Source organism: Ambystoma mexicanum, chromosome 4p (genome assembly GCF_040938575.1).
Source record: "Ambystoma mexicanum isolate Mex_15411 chromosome 4p, UKY_AmexF1_1, whole genome shotgun sequence".
Taxonomy (NCBI): Eukaryota; Metazoa; Chordata; class Amphibia; order Caudata; family Ambystomatidae; genus Ambystoma; species Ambystoma mexicanum.
In genome coordinates this window covers 58,669,118-58,686,670 of record NC_090927.1, presented here as the reverse complement: position 1 = coordinate 58,686,670, position 17,553 = coordinate 58,669,118, and positions in this window count along the sequence as shown.

Sequence of the window (17,553 nt, the reverse complement as noted above, 5' to 3'; positions counted from 1 at the left end):
TCCCTTGGTCCTTTTCCCGCACCCACCTGCAAGGCTAAAAACTTTGGGGTAATTTTCGACTCCACTCTCTCCTTCTCCTTTCACATCTCCTCTCACATCTCAGACATCTCTAAAAAGTCTAACTATCAGCTACACATCCTCAGAGGTACTCTACCTTTTCTCACTTCCCCCCAGCGTCTCACTATCTCCAGAGCTCTGGTTATCTCCAGGCTGAACTACTGCCACAGCCTCTTCCTCAACCTCCCTGCTTCTGCCCTGCGCCCTCTGCAACTCATCCAGAACAGAACCGTTAGACTTATCCTTGGCCTCAAGCCCAGGGACAGAATCTCTCTCCCTTCACTGGCTCCCCGTGGCTGCAAGGATCAAGTTCAAGACCATCTGCATTGTCCACAAGGCTTTCTGGGGCCTGGGACCTACCTATCTACAACGCTGCCTTCCTAAATACTGTCCCTCAAGAGCCCTCCGCTCATCTATCTCCAACTTTGTGCGAGTGAGCCGGTTCTCTAAGCAGATCTTTGGAGGGAGATCTTTATTCTCGCCGGGGAGCTCCATCTGGAATAGCCTCCCTGCCGCCCTCCGTCTTGAGCCTGATCTCCTTAAGTCCAGGAAACTCCTTGAATTTGAATTTGATTTTTGAATTTGAATTTTTTAAGCATTTGTAAACGCGCGCACAATGAACCAAATCGTATCCTGGCGCAGATGGAGCGAAAAACAGTGAACCAACAGTGAAGTTGGCAGAGAGGAACAACAGGATCATATTGAAAACAACACAAACTGAGGAGTAATCCAAGATCTTAGGATTTTTTGAAAAGATAGGTTTTGACACCTGCTCTAAAACTCATCAGAGAGTTAGCTTGTCTCAGGTATAACGGGAGATTATTCCACAATCTGGGTCCGGTCACTGAAAAGCAACGGTCTCCTCTAGATCTGCACTTCATCCTAGGAATTACAAGGAGGAGTTGATCCTCTGACCTAAGGGTGCGGGTGGGTTGGTATTGTTTCAATTTATTTATCAGATATACTCATGCCATCCCATGCAAACATCTATAGACCAGGCAACCAGTCTTACATTTAATCCGATCTTCCACCGCAAGGACATTTTCCTCCGTCAAAAAGATGTTTAGGGCCAAACAAAATCACCTCCTTTTTCTTTGGGTTCAGTTGCAGCCAGTTTTCTTCCATCCATGTACCTATTTCCTCTAAACATCTGGTAACCAGGGCCAGAGCATCCTCTACATCATCGAGCCTGATGTACAGCTGAGTATCATCAGCATAAAGTGAAACCTGAGATGGTATTTTTCCAGGATATTCATCAAGGCACGAAGATAAATATTGAACGGGAGTGGGGAGAGAGCCGATCCCTGTGGCACACCACAGCACTGGAGGAGGATTTCTGAAAGGAATCCTCCAAACCAGACACTTTGTTGACGATTGGTGAGAAAGGATGTAAACCACTGAAGTGCCCCAGGGTCCACGTTAACCAGATCATTTAGACGATCTAGCAAAATGCCATGGTCCACCATATCAAATGCGGCTGAGAGATCAAGCATTACAAGCAGGGAGAGTTTCCCCGCATCCCCTGCCTGCAACATATCGTCCCAAACCGCCATCAGTGCAGTCTCTGTCCCGTGTATGGACGGAAACCAGATTGCAAGGGATGGAGTAAGCAATGTTCTTCAACAAAATCCTATAACTGTTTAGTAACTACGTTCTCTAGGATTTTGCCAGGCCAGGGGAAACCCGCGATAGGGCGATAATTGCCATAATCTTCCGGGTCCAGTCCAACCTTTTTCAGCAAAGGAGTGACAATCGAAATTTTCAAAGCATCCAGGTCTAATCCCTGGGCGAGTGAAAGGTTGACGAAGTTAGTCATGAAAGGTGTAAGTTCCAAACAGAATCGTTTAGCAACCAAGGCTGGCAATGGGAAGAATGAATCATTTGTGGGTTTTAGCTCAGATAGGAGTGTTATAATATCCTCAGCTGATAATTGCTTAAAACTGAACTGGATTATTGGTCCCATATGTTCTATAGTTTGGCTGACAACCTCACGTTGCAGGATTTTATCTCGATTTCTGCGAGATCTAATATTTTTTTCAATATTCAAAATGTTGTCTCTGAAAAAGTTATTTAAGCCATTAGCGTGGGTCACAGATGAGGCCTTCACTGGTGCATATGTATTCTGCTTAACAAAGTCAGCAATGGTTTTAAATAGTTTTTGAGGATGGTTTATTGCAGTTGAGATTTTTGTCGATAAAAAAAGTGACTTAGCTGTGAACAATGCCTTTTTCTAGCTACTTAAAGCTTTATTTTAGTAGCTCCTTAAGACCTTCCTCTTCTTCTCTTCATTCTCTCTCCCTCTACCCTGCCCTCCTTTTCCTAACAGCTTGCTGACTGGCCGCCTGGCAAACCTCAGAGTCTCACAGGACCCTGGCTCCCCCGCCAGTCCTCTCTCGCACTTAAGAAATGACCCAGAGAGTGTCTCTCTCTGCACCTACCCCAGTCTCCACCGATTGGGCGCACTTGGAACCCCCCTCCCTGGTAACCGTCTATTCACTTGCACGATCCAAATGCATCGTGCCTGAAGATCGTCTGTCTGTTCTCCCCTGTCTTCACCCCTTAATTGCACTTGGTAAAACTGCTAAATCGTTGTCATGCCTATTCTGTGTCTCAACTGTTAATTGTATTATACGCACTTACTCTGCTGTGCAGACGATTATCGTCTCAGAATTTCAAGGGTTCGGAACGACTGTTTTTTCCCCATGTTCCCACCCTCCTTGAGCGCTTTGAAACACTTGCCTTGTGTATAAGCGCTTTATAAATAAACATTACCATACCATACTGGGTACTGGCAGATACATCACGAGTGAATAATGGGTTTGCAGCTTTTTTAGGTGGGTTTTGCTGCCTTTTTATTTATTAGGGTATCGTCCTGGCCCGTTCCGGGCACTTTTTCGTGATAAATGTCGATTTTGGGCAGTAATGGGTTAATGAAACCACATTGTTTCACCTTTCTCATTTGCAAAATGTTCTTCATGCGTGTCTGCATCATTTTCACATGGGTTTCACTGAGTTTTTATTTATAATGGTACCTTTTGTGTACTTTTTTGTGTTAAAATTTAGATTCTGGGCATTAGTGGATAAATGAAAGCACATTGCTTAACCAGCCTCATTTCCAAAATGTTCTCCTCAGTGTTTGTATCATTTTCAGGTGGGTTTTACTGCCTTTTTATATATTATGGTACTGTTCCGATTTTTTCCAGGTCCTTTTTTGTGTTAAAATGTAGATTTTGGTGACTGGCCACCAGGGGGCGCATGGATGATCACTCACTCTGTGTAAGCTCTGCCCCTATGGTCCTTGCAGTGGACTCCTGGGGTCCCCCATGGACAGAAATTGGGTCACAGCTTTATGAGTGTCCTCCGCCCAGCAGAAGAAAACCCAGTGAAAATTGGAGAAGAACTCCCCATGAAATCACCATCTGCAAATGACGGTGCTCAGAGCTCCGGCTGCACAAAATTGAAACTGGTGTAGGCGCATGTGAAATTCTCGGGACAGCCAGGCCGAGGTACTACTCTGCAGCGCAGCGTAGGTGTCTGCCACGCAGGTCACCTTACACTATCCTCGAGAGAAATAAGGACTAAATAGAGACTCTTCCGAGGATAGAAACAAGGACAGCGAGCAGACCTGGGCTCCGTAACAACATGCTCGCCTGAGCCTCAGAACCACGCATCACGGCAACGGCAAGGAGCGGTCACCGCTGGACTCACCTTGGCCTAGACGGTGCACCGCCTTGAAGCGCCTGCGGTGTGCAAACACAGAAATACTTGACCACTTAACCGACACAGAAAGAGGCACCACCCGGAAAGGACCGGGACAAAAAACGCTGGGGTGTCGTCCCATAGCCCAAGCTTCCCCAAGACCATGCTAACACACCCGGGGACTGCACAAAGCGGAAGGCCCCAAGACCCCGGAAGAGGCACAAGATCTCCGAAGCACCACCATCCATGAGGCGGAGAACCAAAATGCAGCAAGAAAAGAATGGTGAGTGACCACTGCTTAAACTCACAAATCAGTCACATTTCATGCACCGCTCTAGTGCCGTTGCGGTGGGTAAGGCCACGGCCCAATCTGAGCCCACAACTCATTTAAGGAACATTAGGCCACACTACACAAGAAGGGGGGAACCCAATCAGTAGTCAATCCAATATTGTTCTCACCATGAAACGCCTGACAACACGCACCACTGGGAGCAAGAAGTAAAGGAAACAGAGACGGAACCATACCACAGGGTGAACCACATAAACACATCGACTATCGCTGCACAGAACGTCCATCACTTCAATAGACTACGTGGCCTCAAGCACACGCAGCCCCCCGCACAGCAAAACCGGAGTGGAGAAAGGAATCCATAAAGCCCGGGACCCCTCTACCACTGTACCGGCCCTTCATCCAAAGTTTGGAGAACGGTACAAGGTCCCACACTTGAGTGCCTTTAGGGGACACGCATCAGTCCCCATCTTGAACAGCCATGCGGTGTGAGTAAAGAGGAACCTCTGGTGAAACAAAACAAAGCGGTTTCCCCCCATTCTCTCCTCACTGCAACATACCGGTCTTGTCAAGCCCACAATAAACCCAGAAAAGGCATCAACATTATAACTAATTCCTGGAATCAGTCTGAAGGCATCCTTGCTTAACTCAGCCGAACCAAGACTCCACGGCTAGACACCTCTATGTAGTTTAAAGAGCTGTGATTGTGTCTTTGGTGTTCCTGAAAAAGAGGAGGAAACGGGCCTTGAGCTAAAAATAACACTACACGCATTGATAAAAATACTCTTTGAAGGCGACTCAAATTGACGAGCCAAAACTCGACTGCATTCATCGTGCAGGCAGAACATCTGGAGGTCCAAGAACAATACTGGCCAGATTCCACAACTACACAGATAAGGCTTGTGTCCTAGACAAGGTCAGGCGTGGTACGCACATCCCCTTGGAAGGAGCAAATATAACCATCTACCAAGATCTCTCTTCTCTTACCTTACCTTGGCTATGAGGAGGAAGTGTCTCCCACTCACCAAATTCTTAAAAGATAAGGCAGTAAGATATCGGTGGGTATACCCCTTCTCACTATCATTTGAATGGGAGGGCAACGCGATACAACTGAAAACTGAAAAGGACATTGCCGGATGAATAGCGGACATGGTCGGAGGGCAGGACGGAGGATCAGCCTCTGACAATGCAAGAAATAGAGACGTAGAGTGGAGGGTCAAAGGAGCAAGATGAAAGAAGATCCCTGGCGCATGGAAGTTTAGGAGGATGAATGCACCATCCGACATGGAACACTGAACATCTAAGATCAGATCGAAGAAGTTGATCAAAAGTCGATCCGAGAGGGAAATTTACTGGCTTGTTCCGAGCACAGTGCTCCAACCTCGAGGCCAGACATAAACTAACAAATGGGCAAGACTGATAGACCTAATAGAAAGTAAGATTCTAACGAAGAAGTGATCCGAAAACAAATGGGGGGGAGGGAAAACACGAGGAACTCATTTGCAGTAGAAGTGTTGATTGCTTTTGGAACGGAAACGGAATAAGGGGGAACTATGGGGGCCTCACTTTAAATAGAAGTGTTAAGTTTAAGGACCAAATGGGGTAAGATCTTCACTGGTGGTCCGAAACTGATCTGGTCAAGATAACCCAGATGGATCGGACGCCACGAATGTTCAAAGTGGGGCAGGAGGGAGGAAGAGGTGCAGACAAAATGGTTGCGACAGGCGAAAATAATGTGGCATGTAACTTTAGAATGTTGACATTGAATTGTAACAGGTGGGAACCAATGATCAGGCAAAATATTGATGGCGCAGATAGCTGACACAATAGCTTACAGACCCGGATCCATCAAGACTGGCACTTTGAACGTCAAGGGACTTAATTCTTCCACAAAAAGGCCACTAGTCTCCCAAGAATTCAAAAGAGCCAATGGAACAAGTTACTTACCTGTAACTGTTGTTCTCCAGCATGGGTCTGGCATGGATTCACATGCTCATGAATATTCCCCATCGTCAGGCTGGGAATCCTCGGTAAAGAAAAAAATCAGTATCAGTTTCGTTTCTGATCTGTCTTTCTTACTAGTAACTAATCACTGGTCTCTGGGTCATACTGCCCCCAGCCAATGACTGCCCTCTCCCTAAGCCCCGCCCCTGGCAGCCATCCTCAGATTTTGTAGCACGTAAAGTGGCAGTATGACCAAGTGAAGAGCCGCAGAGGGGTAGGAGGGAGGGGTCGCATGTGAATCCATGCCAGACCATGCTGGAGAACAACAGTTACAGGCAAGTAACTTGTTCCTTCTCCAGCATGGGGTCTGGCATGAATATAAGAATACATAGCAGTACACACATGCACAACCACGGGAGGTGGCAAGGCTCAACATTAAGCATTACATAAACTCAACATTAAGCAACTCTTACCTCCTCACCAGGCCCACCTTCAGGCGAACAGGTTGCGCAGCACTGCTTGGCCAACTCTGGACTCCTCCCTGGAATCCCGGTCGACGCAGTAGAATCTCGTGAAGGTGTGCGTCGACCTCCACGTAGCAGCCCTGCAGATGTCCAGCAGGGGCACACCAGACAGGAACGCCGTGGTAGCAGCGATCGCTCTGGTCGAATGGGCTCTTGGACGTCCGGGCAACGGTCGGTACACTGCGTGTAGTGTTCTTTTTGCCAACCGATGACAGTGCATGATGCAGCCGTAGACCCATCTGGAAATGGAAGCCTTCGAGAGAGCCTTCCCTTGATTCACAGGTCCAAAGTTCACAAAAAGCTGTGATGTCCTCCGATAACTCTTCGTGCAGTCCACGTAGAACTTTAGCGCTCTAGCTACATCCAGCGAGTGCAAAGTCCTCTCGGCCGGCGATGAAGGCAACGGGAAGAAAACTGGCACCACCAAGGGCTCGTTGAGGTGGAAGTCCGACGGCAACTTGGGCATGAAGGAGGAGTGAGTCCTCAGCACTACCCTCGTCTCGTGGAAAGTCAAGTATGGAGGCTTGCAAGATAGGGCCTGGATCAGCCCCACTCGTCGTGCGGAGGTGATGGCCACAAGGAACGCTGTTTTCCACGACAGAAATTTCAATGGTGCCGAATGCAGAGGCTCGAATGGCGGCCCCATGAGCCTGGTCAGCCCCACGTTGAGCTCCCACGCCGGGGCTGGAGCTTTCACCGGCGGGAACGATCGGAACAGTCCCTTCATAAATTCCTTCACCAGGTGATGAGACCACAGGGATGACCGTCCCGTAGTTCTGGTGTAACGGGAAATCGCTGCAAGATGGATCTTGATGGAAGCGTGAGCCAGCCCCGCCTTGGCCAGCGACAGCAGGTACGGCAGCACTTGGGGGGGCCGTAATTCGCAGAGGGTTAATCTTCTGTGCATGGCACCAGACAGAGAACCTCTTCCACTTGTGTCCATAGCATTTTAGAGTCAAGGACGCCCTGGCCTTTGCAAGCACCTCCTTGCAGTCCACCAGGATATTGTACCCTCCAAACTCTAGCGCTGCAGGAGCCAGGCCTGCAGGTTCAGTGACTCCGGGTCGTGATGGAGGATGGCGCCTCCTTCTCTGGAGAGAAGATCTGTGTCCGTCGACAGTCTGACTGGGGGGACGCTGACAAGTCCAGAAGGTCCGGGAACCAGATCTGCCTCGGCCACGCCGGTGCGACGAGGATCATCCTACACCGGGACCTCTTGAGTTGGTTGATGAGTCGGAGCAGCAACGGCAATGGGGGGAATGCATAAAGGAACAGGCCGTCCCAGGGGAATGAGAAAGCATCACCCATGCTCCTCCGCTGGGGAAACCTGCTGGCGAACCTCTGGCACTTGGAGTTTGTCGCCGTCGCAAACAGGTCGATCTGGGGTTTGCCCCATCGTTGGAAAAGTTGATCCACTTGATCCTGATGCAGTTCCCACTCATGGCACAAGCGCAGCTCCCTGCTGAGTGAGTCGACAACGACGTTCTTTATTCCTGCTAGATGGAAGGGAACCAGAAACATCCCCTGGGTGACGGCCCAGTGCCACAGATCCTGGGCTTCTTTGGAGAGGGCTGGGGATCTGGTGCCTCCCTGCTTCTGGATGTAGAACATCGTGGTGGTGTTGTCAGTGAAGATCCTCACCACCTTGCCCTTGAGGGACGGGAGAAACGACCTGAGGGCCCAGAACACTGCTCGGAGTTCCAGGATGTTGATTTGGAGAAACCTCTCCTCCGGGAGCCGAAGGCCTCTCGGCGTCCGTCGTCACCGTCTCCTGATGTGCCGGGGTCTGAAAGTCCTTGCCCGCCGCGAGATGCGTGCGGGTGCCCCACCATCGAATCGCTTGGCAGAAAACCTCGTTTAGCGGGAACCTGTCTTCGAAGCTGCCCGTCGCTTGCATCCAACGGGCGTCGAGGAACTCTTGTAGAGGACGCATCGGTAGCCTGCACAGGCGCACCAGGTAGATGCATGAGGACATCATTCCTAGCAGAGACTTGATGGATCTCACCCTGGCCACATCCATGGCCAGGAGGCGCTGCACCTTGCCCAAGATGGTCCTCGTCCTCTCCTACGACGGCGAGGCCAACCGTGCCACTGTATCGAGCTTGGCTCCCAGAAACAGTGCGACCTGCGCCGGGACCAGGTGGGATTTCGAGTAGTTGATGGAGAATCCCAGATCCGTGAGAAGTTGGACAGTCTCCGCTGTGTGTTCGATGGCCAGTTCTCTTGTCCTTGCACGGATGAGCCAGTCATCCAGGTGGGGTAGACGTGGATCCCCTGCAGGCGCAGCCGTGCCGCCACTGGCACGAGGCACTTGGTAAACACCTTGGGTGCCAACTTCAGTCCGAATGGTAGGGCCTTGAATTGGTAGTGCCGTCCTTGGACTACGAATCTCAGAAACCTTCGGTGCCCTTTTAGAATGGGGATGTGGAAGTAAGCATCCTCCAAGTCCAGCGACGATAGGAAGTCACCCTCCTCCAGCTGTCCCAGCACATGCTGGATGGTGACCATCCTGAACGTTTGTGCCTTGATGTATTTGTTTAGCCGTCGCAGGTCCAGGTTGGGGCGCCAACCGCCTGTCTTCTTTCTGACGAGGAAGTACCTTGAGTACACTCCGGAGCCCCGGAGCCTCTTCGGGACAAGCTCAATGGCACCCTTCTTGAGCTTCGCCCTTACTTCAACAGCAGTTGAGGGATGTGATTTTCCTTCCTGGCCACACAAGGAATGCAGGGACACCTCTTTAGAAATTCAAGAATCTTCCTGTGGGCCAGGGCATCCAGCACCCAATGGTCGGTGGAGATGGATTCCCACACGCTAACGAACTTCGCCAGCCGGCCTCCCACCGGGGTGCTTCGGTGGGGGCCCGACGCTACGGCCAGTTCAATCCTGCTTGGAGCGGCCTTGCCGCCTTGTCCTCGTTGGCGACGACAACGAGATCCTCCTGACTTGCTGCGTCCTCTGTAGGCCTCCTGCGATGAGGAGAGGGATGCCTGGTGGTATGTTGAGGAGCCGCCACCGGATCCCTTGGTGGCACCCTGTCTGCTTTCAGCGTTCCGAAAGGGCGGCCGTCGTTGCTGCAACACTCCCAAGACCCGAGCTGTCTCTGTGTCGGTCTTGATGGCCTGAAGCGACTCATCCACTGTTTTCCCAAACAGGTTTTTTCCATCGAAGGGCATTTCCAGAACTCTGGTTTGCACGTCCTGGCGGAAATCAGTTGCCTTGAGTCATCCCCGCCGTCGGAGGCAAACACTGTTGCCCAACTGGCGGAATCCGGTGTCAACGATATCCGTGGCCACCGTCATGGTGTGGTCCGAAGGCACCTCACCTTCCTACAGGATCTCCAGGGCCTCCGACCTCTTGTCGTCTGGTAGGAAGTCCAGCAGGGGAGCGATCTTGTACCACAGCTCCTGTCGTAGCGGGCCACAATCGCTAGGGCGTTGGCCGCTTTAATCGTCGTCGCCGCTGTTAGGGAGAATTCTCATTCTATGGCTAATTTCCCTTACCTATAGAGTCCCCCAGCAGCTTTGCTGGATTTGAAGGGTTTGTTTCATTTTACCTGCTAAGAGTGAGACTCTTTTTCCCACTCGCATTTTTGCTATGTGTGTTCTAGGCTATTTTTGTGTTTAATGCCTATGGGATTTTCTCTCCCCCATAGGAACCATCTTTATTCACATGTGTTACACAGCACCCTCAGTGCAGGGACACAGGGGTGTCGTAGCGACCCCCAAACATAGACTCCATACCCTGGGACTGACTACTGTCTCCCAGGGCATGTAAAGTCCCCATTGACTTTACTGGTCAAATCTTATGAACTTAACCAGTACAACCCATCTTACTATGGAGGTACTGGAAAGGGTTAATAGTTTTCCCTTAGGTTCATTTTCGAGGGGGTACCGTAAAGTCCCTCTCTCAAAGGTTTCTGGCTGGTGGCAGTGGTTACTACCATAAATATTCGACCGCAAATATTTCCCTATGGGATTTTCCCATTGTTCGAGGCTACCACTTTTTCTGACAGCCTCTAACATACTGCCGGTGCATTTTAATATTAACTTTGCTCCGGTAGGATTTATTTGCCAGAACTTTAATATAACTTCTTTCTCGTGTCTTTCTCTAAACTCCTAACCCAGGTCGGGGATCCTTTGTTCGTACGTTTGGCGGGCTTCCACCAAGAAGCCCTCCTTTCGGCACCACTGAGTCTGGGATGGGTCCATTGTCTGGGAGGGGGAGTAGGACCCCTGGACAGGGTTGCCTCAGCAACTTGTCGCACTCTATCCTGATAGGCTGGAGGGTCTCCCACCAAGATGACCACTCCACTGTGTGAGTGACAGCTAGGCTGTATGAATGGGGCTCTATTTGCATAAAAGCAGGGTCCTGAGGACTGGAAGAGCAAGACGTCGACACTGGAACTAAGAAGCCGAAGAGGAGAGAAGCCAAAGACATCTGCAATGACTGAACCACCGGTGAAGCCCTGCTGCAGCGTCTCACCACTTTTCTCCACACGACGAGAGAAGATCTTAATCTGCAAGAGCCTTCTTCCCTTGAGCTGGTGGGGCCAACCAGTTTGCCAATCGCATTCCCGGACCTGCCTTGGTCAAATCTCCCGTACCCTGTACTCGGAGGCCGGATAGCCAGGCACCAGTCCACCCGGACCGCGATTTAAAGGAGCGTACCTTTTATTCGTCGGGCAGCACCGCGGCTGGTTTCATCCCTGGGTAGTGCAGTAACTCGAACCTTCCTCCACGATGAGAGCCTCTTTCCCTCTGCTGGATCACCCGCGCTGCAGGAACTACCAGGAACAACCGCCACCGCAGGAGCCACTTCTTCATTTTAAGGTACATTGTTCCGCCAGGCCGTCCTTTCATCACGCGGTAGCACTAAAGGTGTTTTAAATCCTTCACCTACCTGTTGGGTTGGCCGCCCCTCTCTCTTAACATTGTCTTTCGCCCCCTGCATCCACCTTTTCAAAATCGTTAACCAAAGACTTGACTGCAGCTACAAGAACATTTTGCTCCTGGGCCCTTGCCTGTACCACTGACTCTGGCACAGGCCTACTGACTCTGGTCACATTTGTTAGACCTGCTTTCTTTAGATTGATTCTCACTGAGAACTGTGTTGGTGCACCTAACTCTTACAACCACCCCTTGCTTCCCTTTTCTAATCATTGTGAAATGCCATTTTGCTCAGTTTTCATTTTAAGTATTGCCCATATTGATGCACTGTCTTGCTGAACTGGTTCACAAACTGATGGGAAGTGTTGCTAGGATGTATAAGAACCTATTTCTAGATAGCTTGTGCTTTCCCTCCCTTGTGAGGAATTGTTAGAGGATCCCTTGTGTATAGTTGTCACTGTGCCGTTTTGCTCAGTTTTCACTCTGGTTCACTTGGTCTTCAATTTAACTTGGGAGTGTGTATATTTTTCCTTTGACTTAATTTAGCTTGCTTGATGACTGTGATACATGTGTTTTAAAATAAATATATATCTACTTTTTAATACAAAGCTTTGGTCAGTGTTTCCTTGTGCCATAGTACAGTAGGCCTATTGTGTAAACCCTGAATACTGCTCATCTCCCTCTTGAGATAAGTCTGACTGCTCCGCCACAGCTACCAACTAAATCTTTGTGGTACAGACTGATACCAAAGGGGATTTATTGCTCTCACCTGTAGTCCTAATCTTGTGTAGTGCTCCTTAAGGGAAATGCACAGGATTCTGCCTAACACTGGTGTACAGCGGTGAGGATAAAAGTATTGGATTTAAATTTTAGAGTTCTGCTAGTGCTTTGGTTCAAATAACCACAAGGCTAACTATCACAACAAGTTTATTTTAAACAAATGTCAAAGTTATGGAAAGTTACAGCCAGAGACCCTCCTTACTAATACTGCTGATTATTTAAGGGATCTGTGTAGACAGAAAGGTCTTCCTGTCAAAGGCAAGAAACAAGAAATGATTGATAGACTGTTAGAGAAACAAAGTGTGGATAGTGGTGCTGTAGTGCCCACTACCCCAGCAAATGTAGCAAAGAGTAATGAGGATAATGTTGAAGATGTTATTGTTGAGACAGATGAGGAAGAGGAGGATAACAATGTCACCCCCTCTGGCCCTCTACCTGCTCAAAGGCCTCGACCAGTAGCTAATGGACCCTTACCAGGTCCCACATTAAGTCCTGAATGTATCCCTCTAGAAAAAATGAGACTTGAACTTAAATTCAAAAGAATTAGTGCCCAAACTGAACAGAGACATCAGGAACTAAGGCTCAAAGAAATGGAGCTCAACCATGAGCTTGAGATGAAGAAATTGTCTTTGGAAAATGCTTCTCTCCCCGAATCCTCTAGATCTTCCAGTCCAAAAAGACCCTGGATGCCTAAAGAGATTGTGGGTATGTATGAACCTACGTTGGATGTATTAGATTGGCTTGCTATGTTTGAATATAATCATGGGCTCCAGGATATCACAGGGAATCAGTTGATCCCCTGGTTATTCTCTAGGCTCCCCCCTGTTGCACCTGATGTGGTAATGGAGTTGGGGGGGTGGATAGGATGGATTATGAATGTGTAAAGTTAGCTTTAATAGCTAGATTTGGGAAGACTCCTTCCCAGTACCTTAAGAGGTTTAGGACCCTCAAAAAGCATGATAGTACCCCTTGGGCTACTTGGGTGAATGAGTGTTTGAAGAACTTAGAGGTATGGATTAAGGGTTATAGAGTTAACACTTATGAAGGAATGAGAAATCGTGTCATGATGGAGTCTATCTATGATGCCTGCTCTCCTGAGTTCAGACAGCACTTGGCTGATTCTAAGGAACTTGATTCTAAGAAGCTAGCTAAGGCTGCTGACTTGTGGGTTGCCAACAGGGCTACTCACAAGGATTCAGGGGTAACTCAGCAAAAGGATGAGGGACAGCAGCCTAAGAAAGACAACAAAGAGAATTCAAATAATTCCAATTCCAAAGAGGGCCCCAAACAAAATTCGAAGGGTAAGCCACAAGGGAAACCTAATCGGGCTAGTGCACCCTCTGGTCCCAGACCAGAAGGAGGTCAGAACAAGCCACCATTCATAAAGACATTTGGGAAATGTTATGTTTGTGGCTCTACTGATCATGTGAAAGGGGATGCCAGATGTAAGGGTAAACCTTCAGGGGTCCACACTGTCTCCTTAACCTTCGCTCCAGAGGAGGAAGTACATATGGTCAGTGGAAACTTTCAACTACTAGCTGAAGATCCCATTGGAGTCTCAGCTAGTGTATCTTTAGTATCTCTAGGGTTGCGGGAACAACAGAATTTAGATGTGTATAATTCTATCCCTCCTAATACTAAAGAGTATTATAAAGACAGCGTCCTAGTCAATGGTCAGGAGACTCCTGCCATTAGAGACACTGGGGCCAGCATAACTGTGATGGACAAATCTTTTTTCAAGGTGGAGGATGATGCTAAGGCACCCAAACGCCTCACCAAGTTAGCTGGAGGGCCTGTGCAGATTCTTCCCCAATTACCAGCTCTCATCCAGTGCAATGAAATGAATGTCAGGATAACCGTGAGTGTACAATCTGAAGTACCAGGAAGGGTGCTGTTGGGCAATGATCTGAAAGACCTGGGAGTAGTGTCAAGTACTCCCAGACCTCCTAGTAAGAGATTACAGGAGTTTTCCAGACCTTCAAGGGAGAGGACCTTGAGAGGCTCTCCTGAGGAGATGTTAGAAACATAAATCACTCCTACTCCACTGGAGTTATTAACTGCTATTTCCAAGCAACCAGAAGCAAAGGGGAAACCCAAGACTTCAATGAAGAAACCAGCAGAGAACCCTCCAGTACTGCCAACCAGGAAATCTCCTAGGTTGTCAAAAATCACACCTGTGATTCCTCCTCCATTTGAGGCTGAGAGTGAGGTACAACCCTGTGTGGTTGAACTAGAGCCTGAAGATTCAGATCTAGTAGGAGGCCAGGAACTCATTGGAGATCTTGACCCTGTGGACCATCCTGAGCTGCAGTCTTTGCTTGCAGAAGGTTGAGCCCAAAGGGCAGACTTCAGTAAGGGACAAGGAGAATGTCCAACTCTGGAAGGTCTTCGCCACCAGGCAGCTTCTCAGCTTCAAGGGCAAGAGCCTGAAAAGTATAGGTTACACTGGGAAGATGGTCTCTTCTATAGTGAACCAACAGAGTCACTCCCTGGGGACTACAAAAGACTTGTAGTACCCCAAGCAAACTGACCCCAATTCTTGCAACTAGCCCATGAGATACCTTTGGCTGGTCACTTGAGCTTCAAGAAGACCAAGGAAAGGCTCTCTATCTACTTTTATTGGCCTAAAATGGGGGCTGAGGTAGATACGCATTGCAAGAGTTGCCACACTTGCCAAACCTCTGGTAAAAGTGGCTCCAAGAACGTGGCACCTCTAGTGCCTCTCCCTGTGGTGGGAGTACCATTTGAGAGGGTAGGAATCGACATTGTTGGTCCCCTTGATCCTCCAACTTCTTCAGGCAACAGGTTTATACTTGTAGTAGACCATGCTACTAGGTTCCCTGAAGCAATTCCTATGAGGACTGTTACAGCTCCGGCTGTAGCTAAAGCCCTCCTTGGTATTTTAACCAGGGTTGGGTTTCCTACGGAGGTAATATCCGACAGGAGGTCCCACTACATGAAGGCCATGAGGAAAAACTGTGGAGTTACCTACAAGTTCTCAACAGCATACCACCCTCAGACAAATTGGTTGGTAGAAAGGTTTAACAGAACCATGAAGAGCATGATAGGAGCTTTAGAGGACCCTCTTAAGAAAAAGTGGGTCTACTACTGCCATGCCTTCTCTTTGCATATAGAGAAGTCCCTCAGGAGGGAGTGGGTTACAGTCCCTTTGAACCTCTCTATGGCCATCCGGTCAGAGGTCCATTGGCCCTCATCAAGGAGGGGTTGGAGAGTGCTCCTTCCCCCACGCCAGTCAGAGTCACTGACTATGTGATAGGACTCCAGAGGAGAATGTCACACATGATGGCTGAGGCAAGTGATAACTTGAAAGCAGGTCAGGCCCTGGTCAAGCATTGGCATGACCAGAAGGCCAACATGGTTGAGTTCGCTCAAGACCAGCTAGTTCTTGTTATGGTCCCAACAAGGCACAGGGCCTTACAGGACAAATGGATGGGACCCTTCAAGGATGTGGGAAAACTTGGAGAGGTGAACTATCTGGTGGACTTAGGCAATCCTAAGGAGGCTCCTAGAGTCTTTCACATCAACCGTCTAAAAGCTTATGACTCGAGACCAGAACTGGGAGCTTTGCTTCTAGCTTCAGCTCAAGAGGAGGTGGAGAGTGAACCTCTACCTGACCTCCTCAGAGGAAAACCTTTGGATGAGAAAATAGAAGGAGTTAATCTCTCTTCTAATCTGACACCTGAGCAACAGAAGGAGTGCAAAGTTTTGTTGAATCAATTTGCCTCCCTGTTTTCTCTAGCACCAGGCTTGACCCCTTGGGGCCAGCATGATATCCAAACTGGTGGTGACTGTTTACCTGTCAAAAGCAGGGGCTACAATATGTCAGAAAATGTAAGAACCCACATCAAAGGAGAGGTCAACAAGATGCTTGATCTCGGTGTAATAGAGCCCTCTACTAGTCCATAGTCTAGCCCAGTTGTGTTAGTACCAAAGGCAGGATCCAAGGAGTTGAGATTCTGTGTGGACTATAGAGCTCTAAATGCAGTCACTAAGACTGATGCCCATCCTTTGCCAAGGACAGATGAGCTGGTGGATAGACTTGGTTCAGCCAAGTTCCTCAGCACATTTGACCTCACGTCAGGCTATTGGCAAATAGCCCTGACTGACCATGCCAAGGAGAAAACTGCATTCTCCACCCCAGTTGGTTTATACCAATTTAAGGTTATGCCTTTTGGGTTAAATAATGCACCTGCTGCATTCCAAAGGATGGTTAATCAGGTTCTGAATGGGATGGAGGACTTCTGCATGGCATACTTGGATGACATTGCAGTGTTCAGCCCTACTTGGAAAGAACATGACCACCTAGGATTTGTTTCGCAGGCTCTTGAACAGGCCCATCTCACCATAAAAGCAAGCAAGTGCCAAATTGGTCAGAGTAAAGTGGTCTACCTTGGGCATGAGGTAGGAGGTGGAGGAAATAAGGCCTTTGTTCAGCAAGATTGAAGCTGTGCAAAATTGGACAACCCTTTCTACTCAAACCCAGGTGAGAGCATTCCTAGGCCTCACTGGGTACTACAGGAATTTCATTGATAACTATGGGTCCATAGCTTCTCCACTGAATGTAATCTCTTCACCTAAGTTCCCTAAAAATATCAAATGGAATGAGAAGTGCAATCAGGCCTTTGAAAGCCTGAACAAAGCCCTTTGTCAAGCTCCAGTTCTCAAAGCTCCTGACTACCACCAACCCTTCTTTGTACAAACAGATGCTTCCAATATAGGTATAGGTGTAGTACTCGGTCAACTGGATGAGAAAGGTAGGGAGCACCCCATTTGCTTTATCAGTAGGAAACTGAAGGAACCTGAAACAAGGTGGGCAACTATTGAGAGAGAATGTTTTGCCATTATGTGGGCTTTGAAGAAGTTTAGACCATACATGTATGGATCTACTTTCATCATTTAAACAGACCACCAACCCTTGAGATGGTTAATGTAAATGAAAGGGGAAAACCCAAAACTGCTAAGATGGTCAATCTGCCTCCAAGGATTTGATTTTACCATTGAGCACAGGTCAGGATGTCACCACCAAAATGTTGATGGTCTCTCGAGGATGTTTATAACCGTCTAGAGGTAAGAGACTCATCCAGGAGTGGATTAGATCCTCCTGTCCCTTGGTATGGGGGGGAGGGGCGAGTGTTAGGGAGAGTTCTCATTCTATGGCTAATTTCCCTTACCTATAGAGTCCCCCAGCAGCTTTGCTGGATTTGAAGGTTTGTTTCTTTTTACCTGCTAAGAGCGAGACTCTTTTTCCCACTCTTAGGCATTTTTGCTATGTGTGTTCTAGGCTATGTTTGTGTTTAATGCCTATGGGATTTTCTCTCCCCCATAGGAACCATCTTTATTTACATGTGTTACA